The sequence below is a fragment of the Coffea eugenioides genome, chromosome 7, assembly GCF_003713205.1.
Source record: "Coffea eugenioides isolate CCC68of chromosome 7, Ceug_1.0, whole genome shotgun sequence".
Lineage (NCBI taxonomy): Eukaryota > Viridiplantae > Streptophyta > Magnoliopsida > Gentianales > Rubiaceae > Coffea > Coffea eugenioides.
Window position 1 is genome coordinate 36,229,903 of NC_040041.1, and position 20,474 is coordinate 36,250,376.

General features: G+C 36.4%; 1 non-coding gene across 1 annotated transcript; it reads left to right on the forward strand.

Moving 5' to 3' along the window:
• Window positions 1-12,614: 12,614 nt before the first annotated feature.
• Window positions 12,615-12,720, forward strand: LOC113778931. The gene has a single exon (XR_003469396.1). It is a non-coding gene; the product is annotated as a small nucleolar RNA R71 (small nucleolar RNA).
• The last annotated feature ends 7,754 nt before the right edge of the window (window positions 12,721-20,474 follow it).

Here is a 20,474-nt window from a genome sequence, read left to right on the forward strand (position 1 = left end):
AATCAAGGATACAATAAGGTTGGAAAATTGGAGACTTGCACGATGGTCCTAAAATAGGTATTTTTATGCTTAAATGCTCAATTAGTAGTTAATAATACTATTGTTATAAGAATTTCATAGAAATTTTGCTTTATCGCGCACAAATTGGAAGTACGCGTTTTTACGCTCGATTAATTGAAGGATTTTAGACTTTTATTTTGGGACTACTAAGAGTGAATAATAATGATATGAATGTAAGTGCATTAGAGGTTTAGTGCACTAGTGCAACAAACTTAAGAGGAATCGAGCACAAAACGCGCGCGTACGCGCACTATTTGCGGTTGACTTTGTGCACCCAAGCCTTAACTATTAAGTTACCTCTAAGAAGCAAGATACATCAGATTATTCCCTCTATCTTCCTCCCTAAGACAGCCGGCCATTGACCTTGTAAAACAACACCAAAGTTCTCCAAATTTTTTCAAAAAATCTTCATCAATTTTCATCCAATTCACATCAAATTTCATCCACACTTGGCTCATTACTTGGAGAGTTTATCTAGCTAAAAAAAGGAGCTACTTTTCACGGTTTTTCTTGGACAAGAGAGGACCGAAAATTCTGTTTTGGAACATCAAAACAAGTAAGTGATGATCAAACCTTGGAAACTTGATTTATAGAAGTAGTTGTGCATAAATGAGCTTATGTTTGCATGTGGGTAACTTGTTTATGTTGGAAAAATTGTTGTGTGGGCTCTATGAACTCCTACTTTGGTTTGAGGAACTGATTTGGTGATTGATGATGCTAATGATGTTGGTTTAGTGTTTAAATTAGTCGAATAATGTTAGAGTGTTGATAGAAACTCAAAGGGGAGTGAAGGTGAAAATTTTCCGATTCTGCCCCTATGTTGTCCATGGCCCTTAGGATGCTTTTTAGTGATTCTAATGGCTTGATTATAATGTATACATTTATATGAATGGTGTAGAAAGTCTCATTGAAAAATAACATGATTTGGTTGGTCAATTGTGGTGATTTCAATGGTTTAGCAAAACTAGAAAAGTTTCCCGGATTGCCCAGGCAGTCTTTTTCCTTCGGCCATAACTTGTTACTCCGATGTCAAAATCGAGTGTTGTTTGCAGCACTAGAAACTAGACATTCCCAGATTTCCATTGGTGTAAAATTCAGGTCTTGGTTCCACTTGAGTAAGCCAAACCATTCATTTGAAATTCGCTGTCCTGTTTCGTTGCTTCCTGGAAGGCAGCACAAGAGTTGTAATTTGATGCTCACGAACGAGCTAGTTATGGACAGATTTTGAAAATCGTTTCTTCTGAGAAAATATAGCCTTATGAGTCTATTTTCCAAATCCACCAACCATGCTCAATTCTGAGTTAAATTGAGTGATTTATGATCAAAATTCAAATCTGGTCTTGTGAAGGAATACCATGCATTTGGACAGATTTGAAACAAACAATGATTGGGACTTGATAACCGAAGCTTCTAAGTGTAAATCACCTATCAAATGTACTTTGGACATATTTTAGACATTACCTACTGGAATGAACCGTGTTTGAGGTGTTTTATTGGCCAAACGTTTTGAAAACGGAAAAACGGAAGTCCAAGGCAGATTTGCCGAGGAACTTCTTGGGACTTTAGTGGTTTCGTTAACCAACTTTCTATACATATTTTTCTATGAAAATTGGCAGAGGAATAGTCCCTATACGATAGTATTATACTGCTAAATTTGGTGCCATTCCGACTCCGTTTCGTTGCTCAACTAAACTTCCAAAGTTCATGATTTGAGTTTGGAAAACCCTTGATTAACAAGGAAATCTTAGTAAATTTGAGCTACCATATCTTAGTGTTCAAAACTCCGAATCTTGTTCCGTTTGTTTTGTTTTAAACTTGGATTGGAACTCTAATAGATTTCCAAATTTCAGAGGTTAGTTCGGATCAAGTGAATTTTTCCGAATTTTCAAATTTGGCCAAAAATCAACCTAAACCTGTCTTCAATGCCCCAGAACAGCAACTTTGAGCTAATTTTTGGATACCTTCCGTTTGGAATCATGGAAAATTGTCTTCTAAGAACTTTTAATATTTTGGAAGAAGTTTCCAACGGTACCAAGTTTTCTAATTTTGGACTTGTGAAGAGTGAGATACGATTTTTCAAAGATCTCGTATCAAAACTGAAATTTCCGAATCTTAAGGAAATGGAGTTTTTCCAAATTCTCCTTATTCCTTCGATATTACTTGAACATTTTACACGTGATTCAAAGATGAAAACCCGATTTGTCTTGTACTTTAAAACCCCACTTTTGAGCCTTAATTCGCGAATAATATAGGCTCATTTTAGGAAAATTTTCTAGGATTGTACAAGCGTGCAATATTCCTTGATAATTGGGGTTTATAAGTAATTGTTCACTATTAATTGCTCAGACTCGCACGAGGACCTTCAAGAGGATCCTACGGTGGACGCTTGAACTTCAAGTAATATTTCTCCTTGATTGACTTGATGAGCGTCAAGTGCATGAATACTTGAACTCCTGTGAATTGATACATGCTTACTTGATATCCATAACTTGAGATTTTGAAAATGGAGTCGAGTGTGTACTTTATCGCACTCGTTCTCATTCGAAACAAATAATTCATGAATGACTTGCTAAACATGACATGAATACTTGAATGTATCAGATGCTTGCTTGACATGAAATAGTATGCTATGACTGCATACGTCGCTGGAGTGAATCTCCTCGACACACACATGTACATGGGGGACGCCCAAATTCATAGGCTGACCTTGGAACTCGAGCCGTCATGGGCTTGGTCGGGAACCTCGACGAGCCATGAGAATCACATAATAAGCTTGATCTATTGGAGAGATCTTGATTGACATACTCGTTGAAGTATTGCCTTAAACAAATGACAGGCGGGCCCGATACAGGGGTATGCAAGGTGAAAGGGCACAGGTTAAGTGGAGTTCTACGGACTAAACCTACCCGATTGACGGAGTGTTAATTCGTGGAGGTTCTTGATCGTGTCCGTGGAATATAGCTCCTGAGAGCTCCAGTATCATTGAATTGTTTCTGTTTACTTTTCAGTGAATTGTTAATTATTGATAAATTGTTGCTCGACTTGTAAATTTTGGATTGCTACTTGGACTATGTGCTTGCATGTGTGTTCTTGGCCTCACGAGCGTTTTGCTCACCCTGTAGATTTGTTTTCCTTAACAGGATGGGATATGGACCGAACTTGGAGAAACCCCTTTTGATGTACTTTTGGCTTAGGGTTTCTAATGTACTTGGGCTAGACCTCTTGTTGGTTGTACTTTTGGAAATCTAATGTATGATTTGGATATTTGATGTACCTGGATGTTGTATATTTTGGGCATTGATGTAACTTTTGGGAATTTGATGTAAGGATTGGATAATCGTTATATATATATTGTTAAGTTTGGAAGTTTTCCGCACTTTCTTACTTATCTAGTGTAGTTGAATAGTATTGCCTTAAACTTAAACGAAAATTGCTTGAGTCTTGGCGAGAGTTGGGCAGGCGTTCCGCGGATACCCTCTGGTTCGCGTTAGGGAGAAATGGGGGCGTCACAGTTGGTATCAGAATTTAGGCTTCAAATCTCTGTAGTGTATCCTAGGGTTAAAAGTTTAGGATGTCGGACTGTGGAACTGGTTGGGAAGTTAAGTGACAACTTGTGAAAAAAGAAAATTAGAACCTAGGTTTGAATTAGTGGATGATAAGGAGTCTTGATCTTGTGTGATACATGTGGGATAGTACGAAATGATCAGATTTAGTTTATTGAATATATCTGGACCTACATGAGTTTTTACTTTTAAGAGTAAGCTATGGGAGGTAGGGTGATATTAAATGGTCTCGAGACGCCATCCGGTGGTCCATTATCGAGAAAGACCTAAGGGAGCATTGGGGAGATAATCTAATTCACAGAACTAAAACTTTATGTGATTTTCAAAGGACTTGCTCGCGCCCAAATAATGGGATTTTAATAGTGGTCAATCATTAAAAGTGGCTATCCGAGGAAATTAGGGTGATTCGAGGGGATAATCGAGAACTGAGGGCAATTGCGGATGCCTAGACTACTAGAATTTCGAAAGTGGAGATTGAGATACTTAAGAAGGAAGGAAGACAAAGGCTCATTGTGAGAAGCTTTAAAAAGCTAAGACCTGACTTATTAGGGTAGTGCTCGAAATTAAAGACAGGATGGATAAGTCGATGGCTGGGTGTGTTACCTTGGTTGAACAAGTGGAGAATGACAAGATATTCGATAAGGGACATGAGATCTAAAACTCTTAGTGCTGGAAATGAAAATGATTCTACGGAGGTAGTGAAGATTTTTGGCTCCGCCAATCACTAAGTTAGTGATTTAAACTATTTTAATCGTTTTGCCAAAATAGACGGGGTGGCACTCGCTTAAAGAACATTGCATTTTGTATCTTGTTTTACTATGTTTCCTATCTTTTGAGGCAATTAAACGTTACTCATGACATGCTTGACTTTACTACTTTATGATTTCAAATCCATGATTGGGTTGTACACATTTGCGATTATTTCGGCGTCTTCCCTTTTATTTTTGTATTTGTTTGGCATGATAAAGGTATAACTTTTCAAACTCCGTTTATGTGCACTCACTTTATGTCATGCCTTTAAACATGTTAAATTTATGGGTGGCCAAAGGAGTGAAAAAGGATCGAGGTCGAGGGGTTAAGCAACTTCAAACTCAAGGGGGCGATTATAGAGCGACTGCTGGACTGAACCAAAACCCTAGAAATGAAGGAAAATAATCACGTAGCTATTGCTATTAACCAGACGATTGATGCCCTAGCACGATTAGTTGAGCACTAAAGCTCTAAACCAATCAACCAACCTAGGAACCAAGAGAGAGATGTGAAAATGGAATGATTCTTGAAGTTCGCCTATCTAGGCTTCACGGAGAACCTAACTTCGAAATAGTAAGATTGATTTGAAATGATACAATAAGACACTAGTGAGGGCAAGAGGTTATGATTTCTTCTCGAACAGCTTTGTAGATAAGTATTGGAAAGTGAACTAAGACATGGAACCTCCATATTAAGGAATAAGGCCCCGTATCTTGTTGTGTTTGTAAATGATGATAGTAATCTCGTGGAAACCTAAGAACTTGCCCGTATTAAGCAGAGAATAGTTAAGATTTATATGCCAGGGTAACCTATAAGTGAAAGAATGCAAGAGTAATACGGCTCGAGTTTCCATTATGAATAGTTATTCATTTTGATCTTTTGATTTGTCTGGCAGGTTAGCCTTTGACTTAAGTCAATTGGTAAGATGACAACTTTGGAAGAAATGCATAAAGAGATGAACATTCTTCGAAATGAGGTAGAATTTCAAAAGAAATTGGCTGACTACTGGGAAGGGCGGTGGAAACAGGAATATACAGAGAAAACTGAGTTGCTACGTAAGAATGTAGAACTGGAGAAGAAATACAAGGAATATCCTCAAACTGGTCAAGCCGTCACTTCTCACGCAAATTGTGGATACTTTAGCAAGATTAACCACATCGAGAACAAGTGTTGGATAAAGCAAGGAAAGTGTTTGAAGTGCGATAGTATCGAGCACAAGATTTCAAATTGCCCCAGTGCATCTAAAAAGAGGAAATACTCAGCGGCCAGCTAGATTCGCCACAAAATAATCGAGTGTCAGAAAGGGGTCTAAGTGCTGGAAGTTTTCGAGTGGGGGTAGATAACTCCACTCGAGGGATAGAGGTTGTAACTTTACCTTAGATTAGACTAGCACTTTTGGAGATTTAATCTTTTGTATAAGGGATAGTCTTTTGTTATTTTGTATCTTGGTAACTCGGCACGTTTTGCTATAATTCCGTTATTTCCCTTCCCCTTTTGAAATGGTTTGATAAACCTATCCCAACTTGATGTACCTATTATGATCTTTATGACATATGAAACTTTGCTCCTCTTTTGACTGGTTTTATGACTTACATATATATTCAAATCTTGCCCCACACTTTTCGATTTATAATAAGACACGAACGGTATTAGACGTGGTCGAGATTGTGCTTGAGAACATAGACCACCCTGAGGTCTTGGAGGTGACCAAGGATCGGGACTAAATTGAGAACTTAGTATTGAATTTGGGATCCAATGTTTGAATGTCAATTTGAGATATTAAAATCGGGAGATTTGAGTTGGTGAATGGAAGTATTTGATAGATCTAATGAGCCTAACGATTAAGGACCGGATATCATATATGGAATGGAAGTTTGAGACTATATATATACAGATTATCGAGACTTGAATGATGTGACTATTAAGAACAAATACTTCGTAGCCCCACATAAACGAGAATTTTGATCAATAGCCAGGAGCAGTGAATAAGGAATTTAAAGTAGAACTATTGCCGGTTGAGGATCCTAGAAATTGATGTGTTAGGACCACTCCCAACTCAAAATGAGGACACTTTGAACTTTCAATTACGCCCGTTAGGTTGCCCAATACACTAGTAGCAATTATGGCTTTAATACGTCAAGGTTTTAAATCGTAATTGGATTAATCTGTGACAACAATTACTGATGATATATCGGTAAACTCTAAGGTTTGAAAAAAAAATCATGGAAAAACACTTGATGATAGTTTTACAAACCTCGAGAGAGCGCCAACTTTCGTTAAGTTCAATAAATGTGAGTTCGATTGGAAGGAAATAGCCTTTCTAGGTTATACAATATCCAAGGAAGGAATTGTTATTGACTCAGCTACAGTGGACGTTGTTTAAGAGGAAACAACTAGAAAATCCTACCAAAATTTGGAGTTCTTGGAGGTAGTCGAACCTTTCCTTTGGTTTGATCAAGGAATTTTCCAAGAGTGCAAGACTTGGCAAGTTATTTGGGATTTTAAATTTGAGGAAGAATTTTAAAAGTGAAAGGTGTTTAACCGATGCACTTGTGTTAGTCTTACCAAGCAGAGGAGGTAGCTTTGTGATTTATCCAGATGCTTTAAAGGGTGGATTAGAATGTATACTAATGATACAGGATGAGGCGATTGTGTATATCTCTAGAAAATTAATATATCACGAGAGAAAGTAGCCAACTCATGATTTGGAATTAGTGGCGGTAATAGTAGCATTAAGAGTGAAGACGTCACCTATGTGAGGTAAACATAAGGCCGATTATGTTGCCCTATGACCTGGAAATTAAAATATCTAATGAGGAAAATCAAGGTTTGATTGCTAGTTGAATGAATAGAAATTGTGCAGCATGGATTGGAAAAACGTAAGTTAGTGATTGATTGGGTAGACTTAACCATTTCGAGAATGATATTGTCCTAGGTGTGAATTTCGAGGATGAAATTCCTTTTAAGGAAGGGAGGATGTGAGGACCCGAAAATTTTCTTATTTATCGAATATTACAAGTTTACTTAAATATTTATTTACTCATTTTTTTTGAATTATTTATTTCGACCATTTAAAATCCATTCATATGGAACAACGCCTCTTTTATATTCTTAAAGCGTTTTGTTGGAAAATTCACTTTTCAAAAATTCGTTTAGTTCGGAACAATGAGTGCACGTCTTTCGAGGCTATACTTGAATCGGGAGTGTATTAATATTAGAGAATTAAAAATGATCAATGATAGATTAAGAAAGGTTAATTGAGGAATTAATACTCGACTCATGTGAGCACTCGCAAAAATTTATCTATTTTTAACTCCAAATTTTAGCTCATTTAATTATTTACTTGGCCATTTGCTCCGATTATTATTTTATAACCTTTTTAGACCTAATTAAAGGGATCTATGGCTTAGTTATATTTTTAAACTGACTCGTTTCAAAATTTAATTTCTGAAGGCTCGTTAAGTAAAAATAGTGAATACGCGATTGGAGTAAATAATTGAATCAAGAATACAATAAGGTTGGAAAATTGGAGACTTGCACGATGGTCCTAAAATAGGTATTTTTATGCTTAAATGCTCAATTAGTAGTTAATAATACTATTGTTATAAGAATTTCATAGAAATTTTGCTTTATCGCGCACAAATTGGAAGTACGCGTTTTTACGCTCGATTAATTGAAGGATTTTAGACTTTTATTTTGGGACTACTAAGAGTGAATAATAATGATATGAATGTAAGTGCATTAGAGGTTTAGTGCACTAGTGCAACAAACTTAAGAGGAATCGAGAACAAAACGCGCGCGTACGCGCACTATTTGCGGTTGACTTTGTGCACCCAAGCCTTAACCATTAAGTTACCTCTAAGAAGCAAGATACATCAGATTATTCCCTCTATCTTCCTCCCTAAGACAGCCGGCCATTGACCTTGCAAAACAACACCAAAGTTCTCCAAATTTTTTCACAAAATCTTCAACAATCTTCATCTAATTCACATCAAATTTCATCCACACTTGGCTCATTACTTGGAGAGTTTATCTAGCTAAAAAAAGGAGCTACTTTTCACGGTTTTCCTTGGACAAGAGAGGACCGAAAATTCTGTTTTGGAACATCAAAACAAGTAAGTGATGATCAAACCTTGGAAACTTGATTAATAGAAGTAGTTGTGCATAAATGAGCTTATGTTTGCATATGGATAACTTGTTTATGTTGGAAAAATTGTTGTGTGGGCTCTATGAACTCCTACTTTGGTTTGAGGAACTGATTTGGTGATTGATGATGCTAATAACGTTGGTTTAGTGCTTAAATTAGTCGAATAATGTTAGAGTGTTGATAGAAACTCAAAGGGGAGTGAAGGTGAAAATTTTCCGATTCTGCCCCTATCTTGTCCGTGGCCCTTAGGATGATTTTTAGTGATTCTAATGGCTTGATTATAATGTATACATTTATATGAATGGTGTAGAAAGTCTCATTAAAAAATAACATGATTTGGTTGGTCAATTGTGGTGATTTCAATGGTTTAGCAAAACTGGAAAATTTTCCCGGATTGCCCAGGCAGTCTTTTTCCTTCAGCCATAACTTGTTACTTCGATGTCGAAATCGAGTTCTGTTTACGGCACTGGAAACTAGACATTCCCAGCTTTCCATTGGTATAAAATGCACGTCCTGGTTCCACTTGAGCAAGCCAAACCATTCATTTGAAATTCGCTGTCCTGTTTCGTTGCTTCCTGGAAGGTAGCACATGAGCTGTAACTTGATGCTCACGAACGAGCTAGTTATGGACAGATTTTGAAATGGTTTCTTCTGAGAAAATATAGCCTTATGAGTCTATTTTCCAACTCCACCAACCATGCTCAATTCCGAGTTGAATTGAGTGATTTATGATCAAATTCAAATCTGGTCTTGTGAATGAATACCATGCATTTGGACAGATTTGAAACTAACAATGATTGGGACTTGATATCCGAAGTTTCTTAGTTTAAATCACCTATCAAATGTATCTTGGACATATTTTAGACATTACCTACTGGAATGAACCATGTTTGAGGTGTTTTATTGGCCAAACGTTTTGAAAACGGAAAAATGGAAGTCCAAGGCAGATTTGCCGAGGAACTTCCTGGGACTTCAGTGGTTTCGTTAACCAACTTTCCGTACATATTTTTCTATGAAAATTGGCAGAGGAATAGTCCCTATATGGTGGTTTTATACTGCTAAATTTGGTGTCATTCCAACTCCGTTTCGCTGGTCAACTAAACTTCCAAAGTTCATGATTTGAGTTTGGAAAACCCTTGATTAACAAGGAAATCTTAGTAACTTTGAGCTACCATATCTTGGTGCTCAAAACTCCAAATCTTGTTCCGTTTGTTTTGTTTTAAACTTAGATTGCAACTCTAATAGGGTTCCAAATTTCAGAGGTTAGTTCAGATCAAGTTTCCATGTACCACGTTTTCCAATTTTGGACTTGTAAAGTGTGAGATACGATTTTTCAAAGATCTCGTATCAAAACAGAAATTTCCGAATCTTAAGGAAATGAAGTTTTTCCAAATTTTTCTTATTCCTTCGATATCACTTGAACGTTTTACACGTGATTCAAAGATGAAAACCCGATTTCTCTTGTACTTTAAAACCCCACTTTTGATCCTTAATTCGCGAATAATATAGGCTTATTTTAGGAAAATTTTCTAGGATTGTACAAGCGTGTAATCTTCCTTGATAATTGGGGTTTATAAGTAATTGTTTACTATTAATTGCTCAGGCTCGCACGAGGACCTTCAAGAGGATCATACGGTGGACGCTTGAATTTCAAGTAATATTTCTCCTTGATTGATTTGGTGAGTGTCAAGTGCATGAATACTTGAACTCTTGTGAATTGATATATGCTTACTTGATATCCATGACTTGAGATTTTGAAAATGGAGTCGAGTGTGTACTTTATCGCACTCGTTCTCATTCGAAACAAATAATTCATGAATGACTTGCTAAAATGACATGAATAATTGAATGTATCAAATGCTTGCTTGACATGAAATAGTATGCTATGGCTGCATATGTCGCTGGAGTTAATCTTCTCGACACACACATGTACATGGGGGACGCCCAAACTCATAGGCTGACCTTGGAACTCGAGCCGGCATGCGCTTGGTCGAGAACCTCGACGAGCCATGAGAATCACATGATAAGATTGATCTATTGGAGAGATCTTGTTTGGCATACTCGTTGAAGTATTGCCTTAAACAAATGACAGGCAGGCCCGATGCTGGGGTATGTAAGGTGAAAGAGGACAGGTTAAGTGGAATTTTTCGGACTAAACCTACCCGATTGACGGAGTGTTAATTCGTGGAAATTCTTGATTGTGCCCGTGGAATATAACTCCTGAGACCTCCAGTATCCTTGAATTGTTTCTGTTTACTTTTCATTGAATCGTTAATTATTGATAAATTGTTGCTCGGCTTGTAAATTTTGGATTGTTACTTGGACTATGTGCTTGCATGTGTGTTCTTGGCCTCACGAGTGTTTTGCTCACCCTGTATATTTGTTTTCTTTAATAGGATGGGACATGGACCGAACTTGGAGAAACCCCTATAGTACATTCATCGCCTTGACATTTAGAGTGAGATGAGTTCTATCTTCAGCAGTCAGCTCATTTCTTATTTTTGGTCTCGACCTATTTGTATCTTCATCAATAATAGAGGCATCATATGGACCTTCATTGACAATAAATCATAGTTCAATATCAATAGATTATAAGAAAATAATCATCCTTTCCTTCCAACTCATATAATTTGATCCATTGAACATTGGAGGTCTAATGACTGATTGTCCCTCGAAGAACATGACATTGTTGGTTGTCATTTTTACTCCAAAGCCGATTGAGCTTAATCTCTAAGAGACCAAGCTCTGATACCAATTATAAGGATTGAAGACAACCGAAGAGGGGGTGAATTAGGTGGTTTAAAAACTAGTCAAGATGTGAGTCACTTTTTCTAGAACTTGCCCTCTTTTTCTAAAGGGCCTCACAAAGGAACAATTAATGAATAAGCAGAAGTGATTGTGAGTAGAAGAAATAAGCAGTTTATATTGCAAGACAGTAAGTAGAGAGATAGAATAGCAAACTAAGTTTCAAACTCGACTTGAGTTTGAATATCACTTTATATAGCAAGTTTCTTCAAGTTGATCAACTTACAACCAATCTCTTGTGTACAAAGGAAGGATCACTTCCTCCTTGCCTCAAGTCTCACTTGATCAAGTAAAGAAGTTTTACAATCACTCGGATAACCCTCACAAAACTACACTATTGAAAAAATTGAAACACACTTGAAAAGTTTATTGAAAATTACACAACTAAGAGTACAAATCTTCCTTTTGGAGTATTCTCACACTTGAATCACTCAAGATCTGATGTAGTCTCAATGTGCAAAAGTAATTCTGAAGTGGTTGACTTTTTCTATTTATAAGGGACCAAAAAGTACTCTAATAAATGCTATCAACGGATAGAAGGCAGCTGAAAAGTCAACTAGCCGTTGGTGGTGTCGGACGTCTGATAGGCAGGTTTTCCGCGTCCGATCGCAGATAGTGAGTTCAAGAAGTTTTCTTAAAATGTTTAAGACGTCCGGTGCTTCAATAGTTTGCCTCCGAAGTGTCGCACCGTTTGTCGGACGTTCGGTACTTTGGTATTGTTCGTCCGAACGAAGTCAGTGAGTTTAGAGAGCTTGGCTCATTTTCTTCGGACGTCCGAGAGTGAGTTCCTTACGCGTCCGAAGTTACTCGAAGGTTGTCGGACGGCCGATGCAGACTTTTTGTGCGTCCGACACATGCTTCAACATTTGTTAGCCAGTTTTACTCCAAATCTGAAAACATCTATTTTAGGGAATATTAGTGTCATCCATTTGTTTTGTCATCATCAAAAGATACGGACTGAGATGAACACACATATGGAACAACAAACAACTTGTGCATTAGTAGAAGAACTCGGACCATATCCGGTTTGATGACGTAACATTTGTATCATATTGTTCATTTGCGCACTAAGCATGTTGATAGCATTAGTTTCAATCATACCTGCCGGTCGCCTTGGATTACCTCTTTCATTAGCCCATTGATAGTTGTTGGCCGCCATTTCTTCAATCAAATTTTGAGGTTCTTCGGGTGATTTACCCATTAAAGCACCACTTGCGGCTGCATCAATAGTCGTTTTAGAAGAGAAAGATAAACATTTATAGAAGGTTTGTACAATGAGCCAATCAGAAAATCCATGATGTGGACATCTCCGAAACAACTCTCTAAACCGTTCCCAAGTTTCATACAACGATTCACCATCAAATTGACTAAAACTAGTGATTCCATTCTAAGCTTAGCTATTTTACCCGGTAGAAAATATTTATTAAAAAATGCCTTAGATAAATCATCCCAAGTGGTGAAGGTATTAGGGACATAAGAATGTAGCCAAATTTTAGTTTTATCTCTTAACAAAAATGGGAACAACCTTGGCCTTATTGCATCCTTACTAACTCCATTCATTTAAATAGTATCATATATCTCCAAAAATGTGGTTAAGTGTGCATTTGGATCCTCTACGGCATTACCTCCAAATTGAGATTGTTGCACCATTTGGATTAATGATGGTTTAATCTCAAAATTATTAGTGTTTACCGTTTGCCGTGCTATACTTGTTTGGGATTCTTGAGTTCCCGGTAGAGCGAAATCCCTTAAAGCTCGCCTATTTGTTTCATTTTCCGTCATTTCTTTTTCAAAACGTAACTCTATTGCAATTCCCTCTATTGGTTGAATCTCTTCTTCTTGTTGTTGTGGTGCATGCCTTCTTTGTCTACAAAGTGTCCTTTCAATTTTCGGACCAAAAGGTGCTACTACCTGTAACGCCCGGTGCATACACTACAAATAAAAATAAAAGAGATTATGTAGCAATTAATTAACAAAAGCTAATAAAAATCCTAACTTAATTATAAACAATTTGACTAGTAAATACAAATAATGTCTAAATTAAAAAAGTTAATTAGGCCCTAACATTGCCGCTCCCCGGCAACGGCTGTGACGACTTGAAAATTTGCTTATATTTTCTTATAATTTCCTTTTATTTTAAATAAATTACTTTATAATATCTTTACTACTCATTTACTCCTTCAATAGTCGTAATAAATAATCGAAATAAGAGTTTTACCTTTAGTTTTATAGCTATGGTAAAATAGGATTTTGCATATTTTGGTAGTGTGATTAATTGGTGACGTGTATGTACTAAATTTGGTGGTTAAGAGTGAGTTTTAGATAAGAGGATGTGTGTAATTAGAAGTGCTATTAATAAGTTAGTGAATCAAAAATTAAAATACAAGTACGCGAGAGTTAAAGAAAATAAGCTTGAATCGACGTGCACCGTTTGCTACCGATTGAGTGCACCACTTGAACACTACTTTATTACTTTAATCTCCTTATTTTTATTTCAGAAAAATCAGCCCCAAAATATCCCTCAAGGCAGCTGAAATTCTTGGCTTAGAAAAATACAGAAAAGAAAAAATTTTGAGATTAAACCATAGTGCGACACTTGTTGGAAAACTAAGAAGTTTTGACCAAGCAAATTCCTTTCGTTCTTGTCTTCTAATTTTGTTCATCTTCTTCACCTTTTCTTCTTGGTTGGCCGAGAGCAAGAGAGAAAAAAAGAGTGAAGGAAATAGACATATAAATATCAGTGCATATTTCATTTGCATTTTAATTCTTTAATAAATTTTAGCACTAAGTCTAATTGTTTTTAAATAAGTGCGTAGAAATAAACGTTATGTGCAAAATAAAAGAATTGTGCTAAACTACTAAACTTCTTAGTTTTGTTACATTAACTTCATATTTCGATGGTAAACTATTTCATTGATCTAATCATTAATTTCTTTGAATTCTAGTATTGTAACTAATTGTTTTGAAATAAAAGTGTAAAGATAATTTTTATGAAATAAATAATATAACTATGCCAATATTGAATTATTCGGTTTTATTATACAAAAGTAATAATTCTTGAGTTATATTAAGTTTACTCTTTAAAAATAAATTCCTTAATTTGCAGTAGCTAACATTCTTTCCGAATAAGATAGGGTATACAAAACCTTAGTATTAAGATACCATCGATAAATTTTACAATACATGTATACTAGATACGTGTAGGACGTAAAAATTACGATAACTGAAACCTCGTGAGATTAGCGCATCATTAGGAGGTTCAATTACATTCGGAATAAATTTTTGGGATCAAACTAGAATCAAGGGCTTAAGTGTTCATTAGAAGGAATGTGAAAAGACTAAACTACCCTCCCAAGCTCACCAAAACCACCATGCAAACCCAGCAAATTTCGGACAACATAATTACCTCACCTCTCACTCGGCCAATACATTTCTTTCACCACCTTCACACTCCACCCTCCTGCACACTCAACCTCTTCTCCTAAATACCGCAACACCACCACCCTTCACAACCTCATTCTGCTTTGGACCAACAACAAAAGAGTGAGGGAGAGACTTACCTCGTGAGTGTCGACCGAGAGAGAGTGAGAGGCCGAGCTGCAACATCTTCCATTTCTGTTCGTGAGCTAGAGGAAAGAAAGGGGAGAGCTAGTGGGAGTCGTAGGAGCTGCTGATCATCATCATCTTCGTCAACTTCAGACCAACATCCACCAGCTGCAACCAAAATCTGCTGTGTGCGTGAGAGCCGAGAGGAAGGAAAAATTTTCAAACTTTCTGTACGAGAACTTAGCTTGCTGTGAGGTAATTTCTGGATCATTTTAGGAGTTATCAGAGGTAGATTGAACCCTTTAGGGACATGCATGCATGGTTTAGACAGCCGGTTAATGAAATCAAAGTCCTAGAAAAATCTGCTTTGGAAGTAAATGCTTCTACCGAGAAGCTGATTTGAAATGCGGCTTCATTTTGTTTTTCCTGTAACAATCAGAGCACTTTAATGAAATTAGCCGTGTGAATACTTGATGATTAAGACCATGCATGTTGATTGTGCTTTCGGATGATAACGGTAAAGCACAAGGAAATTCTGTTTTAAGAAGAAATGTCTTAGCCGAGAATCTGGTTTGGAAATGCAGCTTTAATGTTGTTTTCCTAGAGTAATCTGAGCATACAATGGTGATTGACTAACTAAATCTTGGATGATTATTATGATTTGGGCCATGCATGATAATTTTATGCGATTGGACGATGGAATCAGAACCTGGAAAATTCTGTTTTAGTGGAATGGAGTTTTTTGTTGTGAACCAGAAATCTGAATCGCAGTTGTAATCTATTCCAATTGATAATCTGAGCTTTCGGTTGTGTTACCTAACTTAAGACGAGAGGATTATGGCCTTGCATGTAGAGTGATTCGATCAGATGTTGGAATCAGAGGTTTGAGAAAATCGGTTTGATGAAATGGAATTACCGTGAGTTGGAAATTTTGAAATGCAGTCTAATGTAATTAAATGTGATAATTTGAGTTGATATCTATATTTATCTAAGCGAACAACATGATGATTGAGGTTGGCATGAGGATGATTAACTCGGCTAACCAAGAAAATAAAACGAAAACAGAAATCTGTTTCATGCATGTTATTTCGAGGCTAGCTGGAGTTTCTTTCTTGGAAATTTGATGACTTGTGTTGTTAATCCAACTTAATTTTTGAACTGGAAATGTTAATGAGTTAGTTAAGTATTTGTATGCTGAATTTGAGTATTTAAATCACTGAATAAGCCAAGGAAAATTTTTATCCAAGCTTAATGGCTGCTGGAAAATTTAGCTAACCAAATGTTTGAGCGGAAAATATTAAATTGTTTCCAGATTTCACCAGTTGATGTTGAATATTTTCCCTTGGCATATAATGGTTTCGAAACGCAGGAAAAGGTGTATTTTAAGATATATAAGTTGTTTAACTATGAAACAGTGGATATTTTGGAAGTTTGAATCGAATTGATGAAGTGTAAACCTGGAAAATTTTCCAGCCTTAGCCGAGTTTGATAAGGAATTACTTATTGATTCCTTTATAGAGTTTGGGGCTGTGAAAGATTATATTATTGTTGATATCGCTTTATAATACCTTGAGATGGTCATGCATTTGAATTTTGGGGTGACAATTTGATACTATGGATGAAATTTCTTGGCTTTGGTTCAAATACTTGGGTATGAGGTTGTTGCAAATTTGGTCCTTGGTTTAGATACCTGTTAGTAAATTTAAACACTTGAAATGTTAGCTTTATTGCTATAAAAACGAATTGATGGTCGTCAAAGGCTAATGATTGATGAAACCTTGGCCATTTGAATGGTTTTATAAATATTAAAGAGTGATGAACTTTGATTGCTGGAATTTCTTGAAGGCCTTACCTTCATTTTTGTTTTAGTTAAGATGTGATATGAGCTTGCCAAAACCAAGTGCTAATGATTGACGAAGCCTTGGTTATTCGTTTTATTCTTGATCAGAATTGAATCTGTTGAAACCTAGGGCTAATGATTGACGAAGCCCTAGTGAGATTTCTATTTGAAATGTGAGTTGGTTATATTGACAAATCTTAAATATTATGTGCTTGTAAATCGAGATTGTAAGGAATCCGTTTTGGTCTTGTGCACTTGAGGAAGTTTTAAGCAAGTTATTTAAATATATCTTCACTCTAGTATGGTTCGATAAAACCTAGCACTGTATGTTAAAGTTAGAAATTTCGTGTAGGGATTTTCTAAACCCTGCCAACTCGATATCTCTCCTTTAAGCGTAAACTAGCCTTATTACCTTTAGAAAATGATTTCACTAGTTTTAAAACCCTAAGTCTTGATCTATTTCCTTTTCTTTTCTTAAAATTGTCCCTGGCTAATTGTCTAGAGGAAAATTTCCAAAATACAAGATTTTAGTGGCTTTAACTAAAAATAGCTGAAAACTTCCTCGGCAAGAAAACTTATTCTAAATAAAATAGTACTAGCCGCACTCGTGTAGAGAAAAATATTTTTAAGGAAAACCATATAAAACATTTCCTACTTTTACTAAATTTCAATCCTAAGTGGATGGTCGAATTGTTTCAAGAAAATAATACTAGTTACCCTTTTCTAAGGAAAAATACCTCAAGAAAAACTATAAGAAACATTTCTACTACTTTTGTCAAGTTTCAACCTAAGTAGATTTTTGAATTTACTGTGGAAAGTAAACTAGTAATATATTAGATAAACCTCGATGTGTATAAGCTTAAAAACTGAATAAAAACTCATAGTTTCAACATTTGATATTTTAGGATATTGCGAGGACGCGGAATTCGATTTCCAACTTGATCTCTGAACTCCACTCTTGGTGAGTGTCCCTGCCTGTTCTATGCTTACTTGGTTAAAGTGCTTTCTTGACTCGATATGTGATAATTTTGCAAAACTAGTTTTTGATCCATCGAAGTGAGCAGTGTGTACTTTATCGCACTAGCCGTTCGAGTGGTGACTTGCGTGAATCATTTTCTCGTGAATCCATAAATCTAAATGTAGTTACGTCGTTGGGTGAATCCCTCGACGCGTGAATCTAACTACAATAATGTCGTTGGGTGAATCCCTCGACTAATTTTATACGGGTATATCTCGAGTATACTGCGTCGGTAGGCGAAGTTCGGGCCCGAAGCAGAGGTATGAACGGTGACGGGTTAGGATTAAAATAAGTGGATCTACATGGACTATAAGTAGTGAAAGTTGACGGAGGGTCAACTACGAGGGTATCTGATCAAGCGAGGAGAATGGCTCCCGAGAGCCCATGTATCCTACCTTGTGCTGTTATACGCTTTCCTAATTGATTAAATTTGTTTAAATTGTTATCTGTTGGTTGATTTATGTGAGTGCATGTCTTGGGGCACCACTGAGCTTTAGCTCACCCCACGTTTATTGTTTTCCTTAACAGGTTCTGGAAACTGAAAGCTGGATGCTTACTTATGTTTTCCTTTTGGATTGTATTTGAATACTATAACTTATTCTGTGGGCTGTAATGTGTTATTTGAGATAATTTGCTTTTCTTTTGGGTTGCCACTTGAAGCTGAAAAAAATGTGTAAACCCTAATTCAATTACTTGGCTTGTAAGTTTGAAATAGAGAGTTGTGTATTTATCTATCCGGATTGGTACGACTTTATACTTTGGTACGCAGTACGTGGGACGTTTGAGAGCCTTGACTGGCAAATTTATCATTGCTATCTCTGAAGTTAATGTGGTTTAGTGATTGACTTTTTTTTTTGAGGGAAGCGATATTGTAATAGTTTAGGTTATTCTTCGGAAGGATTCGGGTTAGTGAGCGTGCGTGAGTCCTGGCGAGAGTTGGGCAGACGGCCCGCCAACCCTCTGGTTCGCCTTAGGGGGAAGTGGGGTCGTCACAGGTGGTATCAGAGCCATATGCCGACAGTTGGGGCTTTAAGTCCTTCGTCTGGAAAAGCCCCGAGCCTCTCGTTCGTGAAGAGTCACGAAGCGAAACTCTCCGTAGAGGATGCCCGCGTGCGGGTGGCAAGCTGATAGGTACCCCGTGATGTGACCCTGAGAACTGTCACAGGTGGTATCAGAGCTCCTATCGAGCTCAAACCAGGAAAAGGTTCTCGGACCGTGGGGAAAGGCCTATTAAGTGTTGAACTAAGTACTATTGCTAAGGGAATTAGATATGTACGTTGGGTAGGAATCTCAAATATAGGTGATTCATGCTTGGGACTGGCCAGCTTGAGTTGTGAATCATCTTATTTTCAGATTCTTGTACCCGATTACCAAATATTACATTTAATGGAGTATTGGAAATTGAAAGGAATTTAGTATATCACATTATGATGTGACTAGAAATCATGACTAAGTTTGGAAAAGTAGGATCGAAAGGACCAAGTCTGACTTTTGAAAGTTAAAAGGTGAAGAACCAATAGTGAGACTTTGAAGATTAGTACCAATTCTGCTTTTGAGGTGAATTTGCCATGTGAGGTGAGTTCTCGACGACATTGTGGCTCCTTAAGTTTTATTGGAGGATTATTTGGGGCTAATGTTCAAAAGGATAAAGATAACTAGTTGTTAGGTTATTAGAAAAGCCAATGTAGGAAATGTTTGAGATCATTTAGAATACTTAAGAGCCACTGATGTACTTAAGTAATGATCATATTATTTGACTTGGCACTAGACGTAGTAGATCTTCAATTTACTAAGGAAATTTGATTAGTATTACTAAGGGGGTCTAGTGGGATTGTCCAGGACTAAACTAATGAAAGTTAAGTTGAACCCAAACTAAGGGTTAGGCTATTAGATATGTGGTTATAATAATTTGTGTATTGTTGTATTGTTTCCTTTCATGCTTATAAAGATTGAAGTTTGAGTTATGTATGAAAATATTGAATGTATTCGTGAATTATCTAGCTTTTGAAGTTGTATGAATTTGGTATGCAATGTGACATATATTGTGAGTATATAATTTGATGATTACGTGTTTAATTTTTGTAACGCTGTAATATTTATTAGTCCCGGGAATTAAATAATTACTAACCTGAGTGAATTTTGGTAACCAAAGTGGTGTATAGAACTATGAGATTAAGAAAAAAATAATAATAAAAATAAATAATAAAAAAAATAAAAATAAATAATATATGGAGTAGGTGGTGATTATTAGGGCAATCCTGTCTTGGTAAATCGTTGCAGTTTATGAGTTAAAGAAATAGTTATCGTACCATGTATACAAGTTGTTGATGTAACCATTATTAATAACCGGAAATAGGAAAGGGTAAGAGCATGAATAAAATTTAAAAGTTAGTAAACTCGATCTATTTATCAGCTCATACCTTTAGAAGAAAGGTTAGACCAACGTTGAAGCAATGACTTGATAGATCCAGTGAATGGGAAAAAAAAATATTAATAATAATAATAAACCGAACTTTTGTGAATAGGTAGGAATTTCAAGGATTTACCAACTCTATTACGGATAGAAATCAATAGGATGGGATGTTGGAGTCGGAACTTTGCCATGTTTGGATATTGAATGCACTTAAAAAGAGATTTGTTTGATTTCTGATTAGAGTGTACTTGAGCTTGATATATGTTGTAATTGACTTTGTTCTGTGATGTAATTAAATTGATCATGAATTTGCTTGGTATTAATGATATATA